Source organism: Arvicola amphibius, chromosome 2 (genome assembly GCF_903992535.2).
Source record: "Arvicola amphibius chromosome 2, mArvAmp1.2, whole genome shotgun sequence".
Taxonomy (NCBI): Eukaryota; Metazoa; Chordata; class Mammalia; order Rodentia; family Cricetidae; genus Arvicola; species Arvicola amphibius.
The window spans coordinates 28,303,588-28,317,849 of NC_052048.2; the positions used below are offsets into that span (position 1 = coordinate 28,303,588).

Here is a 14,262-nt window from a genome sequence, read left to right on the forward strand (position 1 = left end):
TAACTCCCTGTATTGTGCCATTTCTGATTTTTAACATGAGAACGATAACTCCCCCCTTTTTTATTAAAATAAACAAACCCTAATTTCCCCTTTAGGAATTCCCAGCTGTCTCACCATAACACAACCAGCCGAGCTATGCATGGTGGGTGGAATCAGATGCAGTGTTGATGTTTGATTGTGCCTGCAGGGAGGGTTGGGGCAGCAGGGTGCCCTGAGCCATACTAATTATACATGTAGGCCTAGTGCCACAGTGGCTGCTCAGGTGCAGAGTGGGGAGGGAGGGTGAGCCCTAGGAGATACCCTCTTGCCTGGGACACAGCATTGGAGAGGACCAAGATGCCTTTTACTGGTGGGGCACAGCTGATCTGAGGATACCTGCTCATGGGCAGTGTGGATGGGGGCACAGTGTGCTAGTGCATGGCACAGCCTGAAGGACAGAGCCAGTGGGCAGTGGGGTGCTTTGGACTGGTGCTGTTGTGACTGCTTAACTGCCTAGGTGTGATCAAGGATACCAGATAAAGTGTTTACCTAAATCATTCTAGTGTTAAAAACTTGGGAACTAGCAATTGAGATAAAAACCTGATAAATCCAAGGAACAGTGGAGGATGGATCAACTGACCTTATTCTCTACATTTTTCCCATCCCAGAAAGCCTCAGAAATCTACACCCAGCCCCTCCTCTCTTCCTGTCTCTCTCTATTTGACTTCCTCAGTTTTCTAACAACTCGATGGCTAATCCTGGTCAGCCAATCACTGATTCCATGCGTGATTCACAGTGGACTTATTGCCACAGCAGTGGGATGGAAGTGTAAATAATTGTCCTGCAACAGTCTTCTGTTTCCATAATGCAATAATGAGCTTATCCAGTGCTCTCCTAATAAACATCTGGTTGTTATATGCCTGATTTCCATCCAGTGCGTGCGCAGAGAAAATGGTGGTTCTCAACAGGTTTCTCTCCAGGGGCCTATTGATCAGCCCATATGGTTCTCCCAGTAGACAAAATACAAGTTGTTAGTATTCTTTTCATCTGCAGTATAATGTAAAACACTTAAGCATTTTTTTAAAATGTGAATTTCTAGCCAGGAGGTGTTGTTTGGTACATGCCTTTAATCCTAGCACTCGGATCCCAGACGGATCTCTGAGTTCTGAGTTTGAGAGCAGCCTGGTCTACAAATCAAGTTCTAGAACAGCCAGGGGTACACAAAGAAACCTTGCCTCAAAAAAACAAAACAAACAAAAAGAATTTAAAAAGAAGTTTCTAATGTGTAGCACAGAAATACAATGATTTAGAAATCTATTAAAAACTGTGCACTTAACCCAGATTGAATTATACACAAAACAGTATAAATGACATGCTAAGGGTTCTGATTGCAGTAAACTTTCAGTTCCTTTTATGGGGTGTTTATTAGAGTGGCTTTCATGCTGTGGTCCGACTAGTCACAACGGTGGCTATTTACCAACAGAAAGTCCAAAAAATGCAATAGTTGTTCAGTTCATGAGGCTGTACATATCAGCTGACTTTGGTGACTGGAACACCAAAGAATTTGATTCTAGTATCAGCTAAGGAATACCTCTGTAGCAGGATAGGTAAGCCAGTGAGACGGGGAGAGAGGTCAAATAGCCAAAAAGCAAAAATGTCCTTCTTTAATGTCCTTTTATATAGGCTACTAGTAAGGTGTGGCCCAGATTTAAGGTGGGTCTATCCTCCCTCAAATGGTTCAGATTGAGGGGTTAGAGTAGGGGAGTGGAAGTCTTCCAGCCTCAGAAGATCTAGACTTAAGGCTGGTCTTCCCACCTGAAATGATCCAATCAAGAAACTTCACAGGTGTGCCCAGCTGCTTGGATTTTTGTTGATTCCATGTGTACTCAAGTTGACAGCCAAGATTCACCAACACACAAAGTCAGGACCTTGCCTTTATTCTGTCCAGACTTCTTTACTCCATATGTTGGCTCAATTCCAATCATCCTGGCTGTCGTGCATCTTGTTTTTGAGAATTTGCAGAATGTTCTTTGTTGCTATTAATTTATGTGAGACTTATGATGTGTGTTTTTTTGCACTTAGTGACTAGTAAGAGCATATCCCATCAGTAACAGAGCCTGAATCTGAGCTCCACTCCAGCACTCATTCATTCTGTGGCTACGGCAAGTTATTTAGCTCTTTAGCATCAACCATTCTAATTTTTAGAATGATCATCTTTCATAATAAAAGATCAGTGGATTGCTTACATAAAATTGAGAATAGCTTCTTGTACAGTAAACTGTTAATAATAAACTTTTTTCATTTTTCCTGTTGATAATTCATAGGAAAAACAAAATCCTTTAAACCTATTAAATTATTAATAACTAGAGAAATCAAAAAGCTTTCTCAGTGTAACTAGAGAGTTCAAGGTGTCAAAGAAATAGAAGACTGCCATAAGAAATGGACCTAACCATGCTTTTGTGTGGCTCTGTACCCAGAGTGAAGAATCATTTTCTCAAGAAGACAGCAATGACCCATTTATATAAAATTTTTCGGTAAAGCACTGGAATTGTCCAGTTTTATGGAACAATCCTGGCCTCATCAAACCAAGAAAAATGACCTAATAGTTCTTTTCCATCTCTAGCATTTATGATTATAACTTTGGAGCATCTGTTACAGATAAGTGGCAGCCATGAGTTCAGGGAGATGTAAAATTGTGCAGTTGGTGGCCTGCCAGTTCTTCATTAGGAACATTTGAGCTGGTTAAGCAAACCTAAGGAGAAGGAACAGTTTTTATTTGCAAATCCCACAGTGGTCTTCTTGTCCTTCTTATGCTGTGGTTTTGTTAACTGTTATTTTTTTATTGCCCTTTTATGTTAGCCTCTTTCCCCAAGAAAGAAAAAAGAATGAAAGGAGGCGGGACAGAATAATAAAGTAACAAGGCTAATGATTATAGTAATTTTTATTTTAAGTTAAGTCATGTTTAATTTAAATTTAAGTTATGGAGATTCTAACAAGCTGGGTCAGTATCTACTCTGAATTCAGCTAGCATTCCCCTCTCTCTTAGTAGTCAAAACAAAGCTCAGAAAACCCTTCCATTCCTTTAAAAAAAAGATTTATGATTATTTTCTGTTGACTGAGATTTCTGACCCACCTGGTCGCATAGCTGTTCCATCCCAAAGAAACACACAGAGAGGTCTACATTAGTTATAAACTGTTTGGCCTATTAGCTCAGGCTTCTTATTAACTGTTTCTTACATCTTAAATTGGCCCATTATTCTTGTCTATGTTAGCCACATGACTTGGTAACTTTCTCAATGAGGCGCTCTCATCTTGCTTCCTCTGTATCTGGATGACAACTGCAGACTGTGTCTTTCCTAGTCCCCGAATTCTCCTGTTCTGGTCACCCTACTTATACTTCCTGCCTGGTCGTCCCACCTATACTTCCTGACTGGCTACTGGCCAATCAGCATTCTTTTAAAATACAAGTTACAAATCTTTACGAAGTACAAGACCATTATCCCACAGCAGTTTTCTTGTTTTTTGAGTGTGCGTCACATATGGGCAAGTATGCAGAGGCCAGTGCTTCAGAGGTTTTGAATCAGGAGTTAGAGGTGTTTGTTAGCTGCCTCGTGTGGGTGCTGGCGACCACACTCAGAGCCTCTGGAAGAGCAACAAATACTCTTAACTCCTGAACCATCTCTCCAGCCTGTAGTAAAAAAAGAAAAAAGGAAGAAAGAAACTCTTTCCATCAGTCAGCTGGTGGATTTATGCTGGCTACTGCTTCTTTCTCCTTGTAAATTCAACTTTTGAGTCTATATTTAATAGATTTTTTTTCTCCACCTTCTACTACCTTACCTATGAAAGTTTTTTAACTTACCATTTAAATTCATAACATAAAATTTTAAAGTTAATTGTAGTCATTCAGAAAATAGCATAATCTAGTTGGAATTAAGTAAAACATTGCCAATATTGGGTAAGAGCTTAATAAATAATTATGATTTTATAGATGCTGTCAACACACAGGTAAAATGTACAGTACTATAAGATCACTACAGATGTATTTAGAATACTCTTGGGCTTTGTTTTTCCACGCTAGTGTTATTCATATAGGCAGTACTTAAAGTGCGCTGTGCATCTGTTGGTTCATTTTCCACAGAAAGTTAAATACCAAGTGCCTGCACCACCTTACAGCAAAGGAACAGGCAATATTAAACTGTCAGACTGTGACTTTTAAATCATAGGTAAAACTGCTTGCTGCCAAGCCTGACAACTTGAATTCAGCCCCTGGAACTCACATAGTTAAAGTTGTCATTTGATCTCCTGACAAGTGCCATACGTGCACACAGACAGATTTTTAAAAGAACAGATTGTGTTTGCTAAAACAGAACAATACAAAGAAAATTAGCATGTCCTCTACACAAGGATGAAATACAAATTTGTGAAGCATTCCATTAAAAATAAAAAAGTATGAACAAATTCCACTAGAAAAATAGATATGTCAATGAAAAGTAGGCGGGAAATTACCAATAAAATAAGGCATTAAGCTGACAAAGTAATAGAACGAAATGAGAAACATATACTCAGAACTATCTGAAGAAAATAAACAGAAGAGGACATAGCTTTTAACAGTAACCCTGAATGTAAGTAGTCTTTTTTTTTTTTTGTTTTTGTTTTTGTTTTTGTTTTTCGAGACAGGGTTTCTCTGCAGCTTTAGAGCCTGTCCTGGAACTAGCTCTTGTAGACCAGGCTGGTCTTGAACTCACAGAGATCCGCCTGCCTCTGCCTCCCGAGTGCTGGGATTAAAGGCGTGCGCCACCACCGCCAGGCTCTCTGTAAGTAGTCTTAATTCTTTACTAAAAACACAGACTTGCTTAACAAATAGCATGATCAAACAGAATGCTCCCTGTAAGAAACTCATTTCACATGTGAAAACATAAACAGAATGAACGAATGAAAGTAAGCAGAATCCCTACTGCATATTGATAGTTTCTTAGGGTCTCTAATGCTGTGACCACAACAACTCTTTTTTTTTTTAAATTTCCACCTCCTCCCCTCCTCCCATTTCCCTCCCTTCCTTCCTCACCCCTCTCCAGTTCAAAGAGCAGTCAAGGTTCCCTGCCCTGTGGGAAGTCCAAGGTCCTCACCCCTCCATCCAGGTCTAGGAAGGTGAGCATCCAAACAGACTAGGCTCCCACAAAGGCAGTACATGCAGTAGAATCAAAACCCAGTGCCATTGTCCTTGGCTTCTCAGTCAGCCCTTCTTGTCAGCCACATTCAGAGAGTCCGGTTTGATCACATGCTCCATCTGTCCCAGTCCAGCTGACCTTGGTGAGCTCCCATTAGATCAGCCCTGCCTTCTGAGTGGGTGGGCGCACCCCTCGCAGCCCTGACTTCCTTGCTCATGTTCTCCCTCCTTCTGCTCTTTATCTGGACCTTGGGAGCTCAGTCCAGTGCTCCCATGTGGGTCTCTGTCTCTATCTCCATCCATCGCCAGATGAAGATTCTATGGTGATATGCAAGATACTCATCAGTATGGCTATAGGATCTGGCCTTTTCCAGCTCCCTCTCCTCAGCTGCCCATGGAACAAGCTGGGGACATCTCCTTGGACACCTGGGAACCCTTCTAGAGTCAAATCTCTTGCCAACCCTAAAATGGCTCCCTTAATTAAGATATATACGTCCCTCCATCCCAGCCGTCCCATTCCCCCAAGCTCTCCCCATCCTCCCCTTCTCCCTTCTCTCTCCCTATCTCCCATTACCCCCACCCTACCCCCACCCCCAAGCTCCCAATTTTTGCCTGGCAATCTTGTCTACTTCCAATATCCATGAGGATAACTATATTTTTTGGGGGGGGGGGGTTCACCTTCTTATTTAGCTTCTCTAGGATCACAAATTATAGGCTCAATGTCCTTTATTTATGGCTAGAATCCACTTATGAGTGAGTACATACCATATTCATCTTTTTGGGTCTGGGTTACCTCACTCAGTATAGTGTTTTCTATTTCCATCCATTTGCATGCAAAATTCAAGATGTCATTGTTTTTTTACCGCTGAGTAGTACTCTAATGTGTATATATTCCACACTTTCTTTATCCATTCTTCCATTGAGGGGCATGTAGATTGTTTCCAGGTTCTGGCTATTACAAATAATGCTGCTATGAACATAGTTGAAAAAATGATTTTGTAATATGATAGGGCATATCTTGGGTATATTCCCAAGAGTAGTATTGCTGGATCCTGAGGTAGGTTGATCCCGAATTTTCTAAAAAACTGCCACGCTGATTTCCAAAGTAGTTCTACAAGTCATTCCCACAGCAACTCTTATAAGAAAAACATTTAATTGGGTGGCTGGCTTACAGTTTCAGAAGTTTAGTCCATTATCATCATGGTGGGAGCATGGTGGGCAGCATAGTGGCATGCACACAGCAGACATTATGCTGTCTACATTTTGATCAGAAAGCAATAGGAAGTGAACTGAGACACTGGGAGATACCTTGATGGAGGAGAGTCATCTGTCTATGTGTTACTTTTTTTTTTTTTTGGTTTTTCGAGACAGGGTTTCTCTGTAGCTTTGGAGCCTGTCCTGGAACTAGCTCTTGTAGACCAGGCTGGTCTCGAACTCACAGAGATCCCCCTGCCTCTGCCTCCCGAGTGCTGGGATTAAAGGCGTGCACCACCGCCGCCCAGCTATGTGTTACTTTTATTGGTTAATAGAGAAACTGCCTTAGCCCTTCAATAGGAAAGAAAATTAGGTAGGCGGAATAGACAGAACAGAATTCTGGGAGAGAGAAGGCAGACTCTTCAGGCAGTCGCCATAGTCAGCCGCCATGCCTCTCCTCTCTGAGATGGACGCAGGCTAAGACCTCTCCTGGTAAGCGACCACCTCGTGGTGCTACACGGATTACTAAATATGGGTTAATTAGCCAATAAGAGGCTGAAACTAATGGGTCAGGCAGTGTTTAAAAGAATACAGTTTCCGTGTAATTATTTTGGGTAAAGCTAGCTGGGTGGCAGGACACAGCCTGCCACTCCATCTACAATACCTGAGGATAGGAAACCTCAAAGCCTGCCCCACACAGTGATACACTTCCTGCAACAATGCAATACCCACTCTGACAAAGCCACACCTCCTAACAGTCCTACTCCCTATGAGATTATGGGGGCCAATTACATTGATCAAGGGGACATTTGTTTGTAAGTTTATGCCATCAACTGTTGAGGTACCCAATTTTATAAGAAACAGTCATACAAATAAAGAAATTTAGCCTTCACTGTAATAGGGGTCATTTTAATACCAAGAGCAACCCTTTGCAGAACTATAGAAAAAATCCTAAAATTGATATGGTAGGAGCAAAACTATAAATGCCTAAAGAAACCTAAGTGTGGAGCAGTACTGCAGGCATAATACAGTTCCCTTATAACACAATGGACATGCTGTTGGCATAAATGAAGACATGAAGCCATGAAACATTAAGGGGATTTGAATCAGAGTATCTTCAGGACTCAATTCTCAATAGAGGTGTTAAAAATACATGTTGAAAGCTAGGCACGGTGGTGATTCCTTTTTATGCATTTAAGAGGCAGAGGCACCTCTCTGAGTTCAAAGCCAGCTGAGACTACACAGTGAGGTGTTGTCTCAAAACAGTTTACTGTGTAAAGGTGTGGCACCTGGTGGGTTCAACATGCCCCAGTGGAAGGCCACATATCCAAGTGGCAAAGTTCAGCAGTTGCTTTCTTTTACATCCTGCTGGTGCAGTTTGTATAGAATACTGCCAGCAATTGAGGCAAGGGCAGTTTCTTTGTCCAAATGACTAGCTTTTGCCATAAAGAATGTAAACTCCATATGGAGTTCTTTGATGTCTATCATCTTCTTTTGAATTAAATTGATGCTGCCAGGAGCATATATGTCTCACTGTCATGAAAAACTTTAGGGTATTAAACATATTAAATGCTATATTCTCTAGGTTTTTGAAATGTTTCAAGACTATCTGTCTATCTAAATGTATCTGTTTAACCTTGAAAATATATCTAATATGACTACAAGATTGATTATTATAGATGACTATTAGTCTATATTTCTTAAGTATACATTACATTTTTAAATGAGCTGTATAAACACAATACTCCAAACAAGAGTAAAAATATACATAGAGTATGACAAAATTAACTTTAAATTTGTATCAGTAAACCAAGATCTGTACCAATGTAAACTATTTTGAGATTAATAGTTGTTTTTTGGATTACAGTAGACTTGATAATCTACCTTTTTTTCCTATCACTCTATTATCATATCCCCTTTTTTTCCTTTAGAGAGAGATCTTTGAATTCTTTTGTTTAGCTTTTTTTTTACTATGACCAATAATAATTCATAATGACAAACATTCGTAATCCATTGAATAACCAAAACCCATCTATACCCCATCTTTTGGGAATATGGGTGTCATTATCCAGCCTACTTCCTGTTGTGTGTGGGTGCTGGTATCTTTAGGGAAACCTGTAGAAAATCAGGATAGTTGTTAAGTCTTGACTGGAATAGTTTGTGAGGTTGGACCATCTCAGCCAGCAGACTTGAGGCTGCCTGGGATGCAGAATTTTGAGGAGGCTATAACAGATGTATTTTGACATGCTGGATCACCTCGGCCATCTGTTTTAATTGGTGTCTGGTCTCCTTGTTCTGAAAATACATAAACTTTAAAGGTAGCATGCATTTTTGTGTTAATACAAGTATAGACTGTGCTGTACTCAGATTAGCCAAAGATGATTTTTTGTTTTATGTATGGGTAAGTAACATATATGTTATGTGTTTTGCCATATTTCTAGCTTTATTTCTTTATGTCTGTAGCCAGGATTTTCAGGGTATTTTTCTTGATCAAACCTGATCCATATCAACCTAGAATAAATCCACAGCCTCTCATTTTCTGTGGAAGTAAAAACATAACCTCTTTCCCAATGTAACATCTTTTGACTTCCATTTTGAAGTCTAGACATTTCCAGCAATTTTCATAACCCAGTGTGTCTTCGCAGCTGTCATTCCTTCATTAGCCATCAGGAAAATCTAAAAGACAGCACAGTAGCATATAGGATCCAGACTTTTTTGTATATTTCCCATCTTTTATTATTTTTATTACTTTATGCCTTTTTTAAGGACTTTGTGACTATTATACTCTTTCTATTCTCTCTCCCAAGCCTATGTATGTTTTTAAACATACTGTAACCCATCTAGACGGTTTTTCTGCCTGGGTCTGTCTTTACTGAGCATCTATCTTGTTTTTGATTGCATGAGATAAATCATTTTTTTTTTTTTTTCGAGACAGGGTTTCCCTGTAGTTTCTAGAGCCTGTCCTGGAACTAGCTCTTGTAGACCAGGCTGGCCTTGAACTCAGAGATCCTCCTGCCTCTGCCTCCGCCTCTGCCTCCGAGTGCTGGGATTAAAGGCGTGCGCCACCGCCGCCCGGCTGAGATAAATCTTAAACTGTTATATCAACCACTGGCACTGCTCAGCTTAGTGAATGGCACCAGTACATGGTGGTTGTCAGCTGGCTTCATCCTGCTTCATCTCTGTACTGCAGCTACTGTGAGACTGTAAGACTAGGAAGCTATGCTTTTCTTTGTTTTTGTGTTTTTGGAACCTTTTTAAAGCTTTTTCAGGTCTTATGTGGATGTAGGTGCTGGATGTTTAGGTACCATTTGTAGGTGGAGTTTTCTATCCTGCCAGACAGTTCCCAAATAATCACACAGAAACTTATTATTGATTATAAATGCTCAGATAGCTCAGGATTGATTTTAGCTAGCTCTTAAAACTTAATTAACCCATTTCTATTAACCCGTGTGCTGCTCCAAGGCTCGTTATCCTCATATATGTACTTCCCATCCTGCTCACTCTGAGCCTCAGGGCATCTCCTCCAACTCTGCCCTTCTTATCAGCATTCTTTCTGCCCCCAAAATCCCCCTAGCCATCGGTCAATCAGCTTTTTATTTTTATTTTTTTAAACAGAAAACAAATTATCTTTTTTTATTTTACATACCAATGCCAGTTCCCACTCCTTCCTCTCCTCCCTTCCCCTTCACTTTACCCCACCCCCACCCCCTATCCACTCCTCAGAGAGAGTAAGGCACATTGCTTTCAGGGAAGGTCCAAGGCTCTCCTTACTATATCTAGGCTGAGCAAGGTATCTATCCAAAGAGAATAGGTTCCCAAAAAGCCAATACAAGCAATAGAGATAAATCCTGGTGCCCCTGCCAGTTGCCCCACAGTCTGCACCAGCCATACAACTGTCACCCACATTTAGAGGGTCTAGTTTGTTCCTATGCTGCTTCCTTTCCTGTCTGGCTTGAGTTGGTGAGCTCCCATTAGCTCAGGTAAATTTTTTCAGTGGGTTTCCTCATCATGGTCTTGACCTCTTTGCTTATATTCTCACTTCTTCCACTCTTCAACTGGACTTTGGAAGCTCAGCCCAGTGCTCCACTGCGGGTCTCTGCCTCTGTTTCCATCAGCAGCTGGATTAAGGTTCTATGGTGACATTTAAGATATTCATCAATCTGACTACAGGGCAAGGCCAGTTCAGACCCCCTCTCCTCTATTGCTTATGGTTTTAGCTGGGGCCATCCTTGTGGATTCCTGGGAATTTTTCTAGTGCCAGGTTTCTTGCTAGCCCCATTATGGCTCCCCCAATGAAAATATCTCTTTCCTTGCTCTCATCTCTCTCCTTCCATCTTGACTATCCCATTCCCTCCAGTTCTCCTCCCCTCTTCAAGTCCTCCTCCCCCATCTCCTTCAAGTTCCCCTCCCCATCTCCTCAGCTTTTTATTAACAATGATCACAACATATCGTCACAGTGTACAGAAGGATTATTCCACAGCAGGATATGGCAGTAGACAGGAGCTGGTTAATATGGTCAAAACACATTTTACAGCATACTCAAAGAACTAACTTTAGAACAAGAGAAAAGTATACTTTGGATAATGGACAGTTTCTTCAATATTTACTGCTGGGGAAACTGGCTATCCACAAGTAGGAGGTTGAAACTAGATGCTTATCTGAATCTTTTTAAAAACGTTGTGACTATATAAGACCTAAATATTTGAAAATACTAAAGCAAAACACTTTAGGATACTTACATAGGCAAAAATTTCCTGCATAAGACTCCAAAAGTACAGGAATAAAAAGCAAGAATTGATCACTGGAATTAATCCAGAGATTCTGCACAGCAAAGGAGATAGAGTAAAAAAGACACATACAAAATCACACAGAGGATTCCAATACATAGGGAGAATCCCATTTTACAGTTACGTTAATGATAATAGGTAAAATGTGAAATAACGGGAAAAGGCAGTTGCATGTCTGTATACTTGCAGTAAACTGAGAAACCTAGGAAGCAACCAGCAAAATATTCAGTATGTTACCATGGCATATAATACAATAAATTTAGTAGAAGTTTTATTCAGTGTTCACATATGAAATTCTCAGTTTATTTTTAGAATATCTTTTTTTAAGACTCTGTATGTAGCCCATGGTGAATCAGTCAAACCTTCAGACACGTATTTATCCTCCCAGTTTATATTTTGAAACATGGTCTTAATCTGAAAACACGGCAGACTTCTGTGGAATCCAGCAAGCAGAGTAGGAAGTGCACACTGCCACAGCAGCCACAGCAGGCCGAGAGCAGTGTGGAAAAGAAAGAGTAAGTCATGTTACTTTTATTTTTGAACATGCAGGAGTTTTTCTGGCTAAAAATTCTGTTGTCTTTGAGTGTTGGGTGGTTAATGGCTAGTGGTGACAACAAACATTCTTGGCCTTAAATGTAGCTTCAGTTTTACAGGTCAGTCTGCGGAGAACCAGCAAGGATTACCTTGCTTCTCTAGGTCTCTAGCAGGATGTGTTGTCCCTAGATTAGTATTGTCCTTTGTTGTGCGGTTGCCTTTACTATACCTCTACCCTTCCCTTCTCCTTTGCCTGCCTTGCTTATTTTCTTTATAGGATTGCTATTTGTGACTCATATCTCAAAATGTGTGAACCTCACGATTTCAGATTACCCTTTATCTAATGCTTACAACTGGAATTCAGATTTAAATTTGTAAGAATTAATGAGAACAAGATAGTTCTCTTAGAGAAAGAGCATTGATTCAGATATGGATATTTATTTTAGTAAAAGAGAGGTGCTGTAAACCCTCTGCCCTCCCTTCCTTTCCTTCTTCCTGTCTCTCTTTCCAGCCTCCCCTCTCCCCTTTCCTTCCTACTTCTTTCTGGGTTTCAGTATGTGACCCTGACTGGCCTGAAACTCTGAAATGTTAGCATTGAACGCATGCACCACCACACCCAGCAAGAAACATCACATCATGACTTTATTACTGCATGAACTATTCTCAAGTCTCATTTAAATTGCGTTCTTTTTCTCTTGTCTTTGAGAGTGGTAAGTAGAACTGAGTAAAGTGCTACTCAGACAGTTTTGTAGAACACAACCGTTTAAAACATCTTTTCTTTTTTTTTTTTTTTTTTTTTTTGGCTTTTAGACCAGGCTGGCCTCGAACTCACAGAGATCCGCCTCCCTCTGCCTCCCAAGTGCTGGGATTAAAGGTGTGCACCACCACCGCCAGCCTAAAACATGTTTTCTAACAAAGTATTCAGGAAATTGTTTCCCACTTTCCTTGAGAATCTAAACCTAATTGTTTTACATGTATGTTTAGGAACCTCCAGAAGTTCCATGCTATCATCAGTCATCCAGAGTTTTTTTTTCCTAGATACATTTCTAACTTGTTTGGTACTTTTTATCTCTAATCGTTAAGACAGCCTATTGTAAATTGTCTTAATTTTCTGCTTTTCAGTTTTTGTTTGTTTAAACTGTTACATATCTAAGAACATTTTCCAAACTTTTACCTTTGAAAGCTCTCCCACCTTCTTTATTCTTATGGCTCACACCCAATCTTATTTACTACTTTAAAAAATTATTTTTATTTTTGTGTATGAATGTTTTGCCTATATATGTTAAACATGTCACATGCACTCAGTGTGTCACATGCATGCAGTGACCTGGGGCCAGAAGAGGGCATCATACCCCCTGGAACTAGAGCCAGCTATTAGGTGGGTTCTGAGAACCAAACCCGGTCTGTTGCATAAACAGCAGGTGCTCTTAACTGCTGTACTATCTCACCATCGTTAGCCCACTGTTTTTGGACATTCTGCATGCTTCATAATTCTGCTAAGGATTGTGGGTAAAACATTCATTTAGATACTATCTTGCCTGCTTTTGAAGAACTCACACTCTTACAGGCACACAGTGTCTTGTGAAGAGTGATCCTGTTACACATCAAATCACCAAGTTTTGTTGTTGGATATAAACTAATAGCCATGGTGAATAAGAATAGCTTTCGGGAATCTTCTTGGAAGATATAATGCTTTTTTAATGGAATTTCCTATATATTTTTGTATTGGGCTTATGTATTATAATAAAAATCACTTATATATTACAGTTGATATTCATAGATTTTAAAAAATATACTGGGGATATTTGGCATAGAGAAAGTGACTTAGTTTAGTTTTCCTTATGGGAAGCCAGTCACACTACTACCCTAACGTATAAGGTTCCCTGTGTGCCTGAGTCAATTTGGCATCTCAGTACAGTTTTCCACTCACCTGTTGGTGATTGTGATATTTCATGACTGCTATATTTACTGTTATAAGTTCCAGCATATGGCAGAGTGAACCTCTCTTCAGGGTCCTTTGCCAGAGCCATCTGGATCCTTTACACTTTTTTTTTTAATAATACTAGCTAGTTCTTTGAGGAAGTCCTTAGGTGATTTTAATAGTTATTTGTATTGATTTTGCAGGCATTTTGCATTACATTTTTAGGGAAAAAACTGTCGTCTTTTGTAGCTTCAAGTCTTACCATCAACTACATCTGTTTAGTAAGCTCTCCTTTGTGCCTGTACCTGGTGCTTTCCTGTTGCTCACAGTGAAGGTACCTTTCAGGGAAATCCTTGGTGGCAGGAGCATGCACAGCTGGCCACACTCCATCCACTTTCAGAAAGCAGGGAGGGATGAAGGCTGGTGTTTTACTCACGTTCCCCTCTTTATTTAGCCCAGCATCCCACCCATGCAGTGGTGCTGCCCATGTTTGGGGTGCGCCTTCCCATCAGGGAGCTCTATCCAGAGTTTCACAGATTTGCAGCCCCGGCTGATTTTAGTTCCTGTCACATTAGCAGTATTAACCGCCACAGTGACTTTCATTAACAACTCGTGTGTTTTGCTCAGCAACATTCTTAAATATCTGCTTGGTTTATTCCTAAATAACCTTATTTGGTCCT

The 14,262-nt window shown here is 40.4% G+C and overlaps 1 protein-coding gene and 1 pseudogene across 7 annotated transcripts in view; both read left to right on the forward strand.

Annotated features, from left to right (window-relative positions):
* Nucleotides 1-14,262, forward strand: part of Erc1 (ELKS/RAB6-interacting/CAST family member 1) — a 327,887-nt gene that overhangs the window by 184,129 nt on the left and 129,496 nt on the right. The window lies entirely within an intron of this gene.
* Nucleotides 4,324-4,419, forward strand: LOC119808542 (annotated as a pseudogene).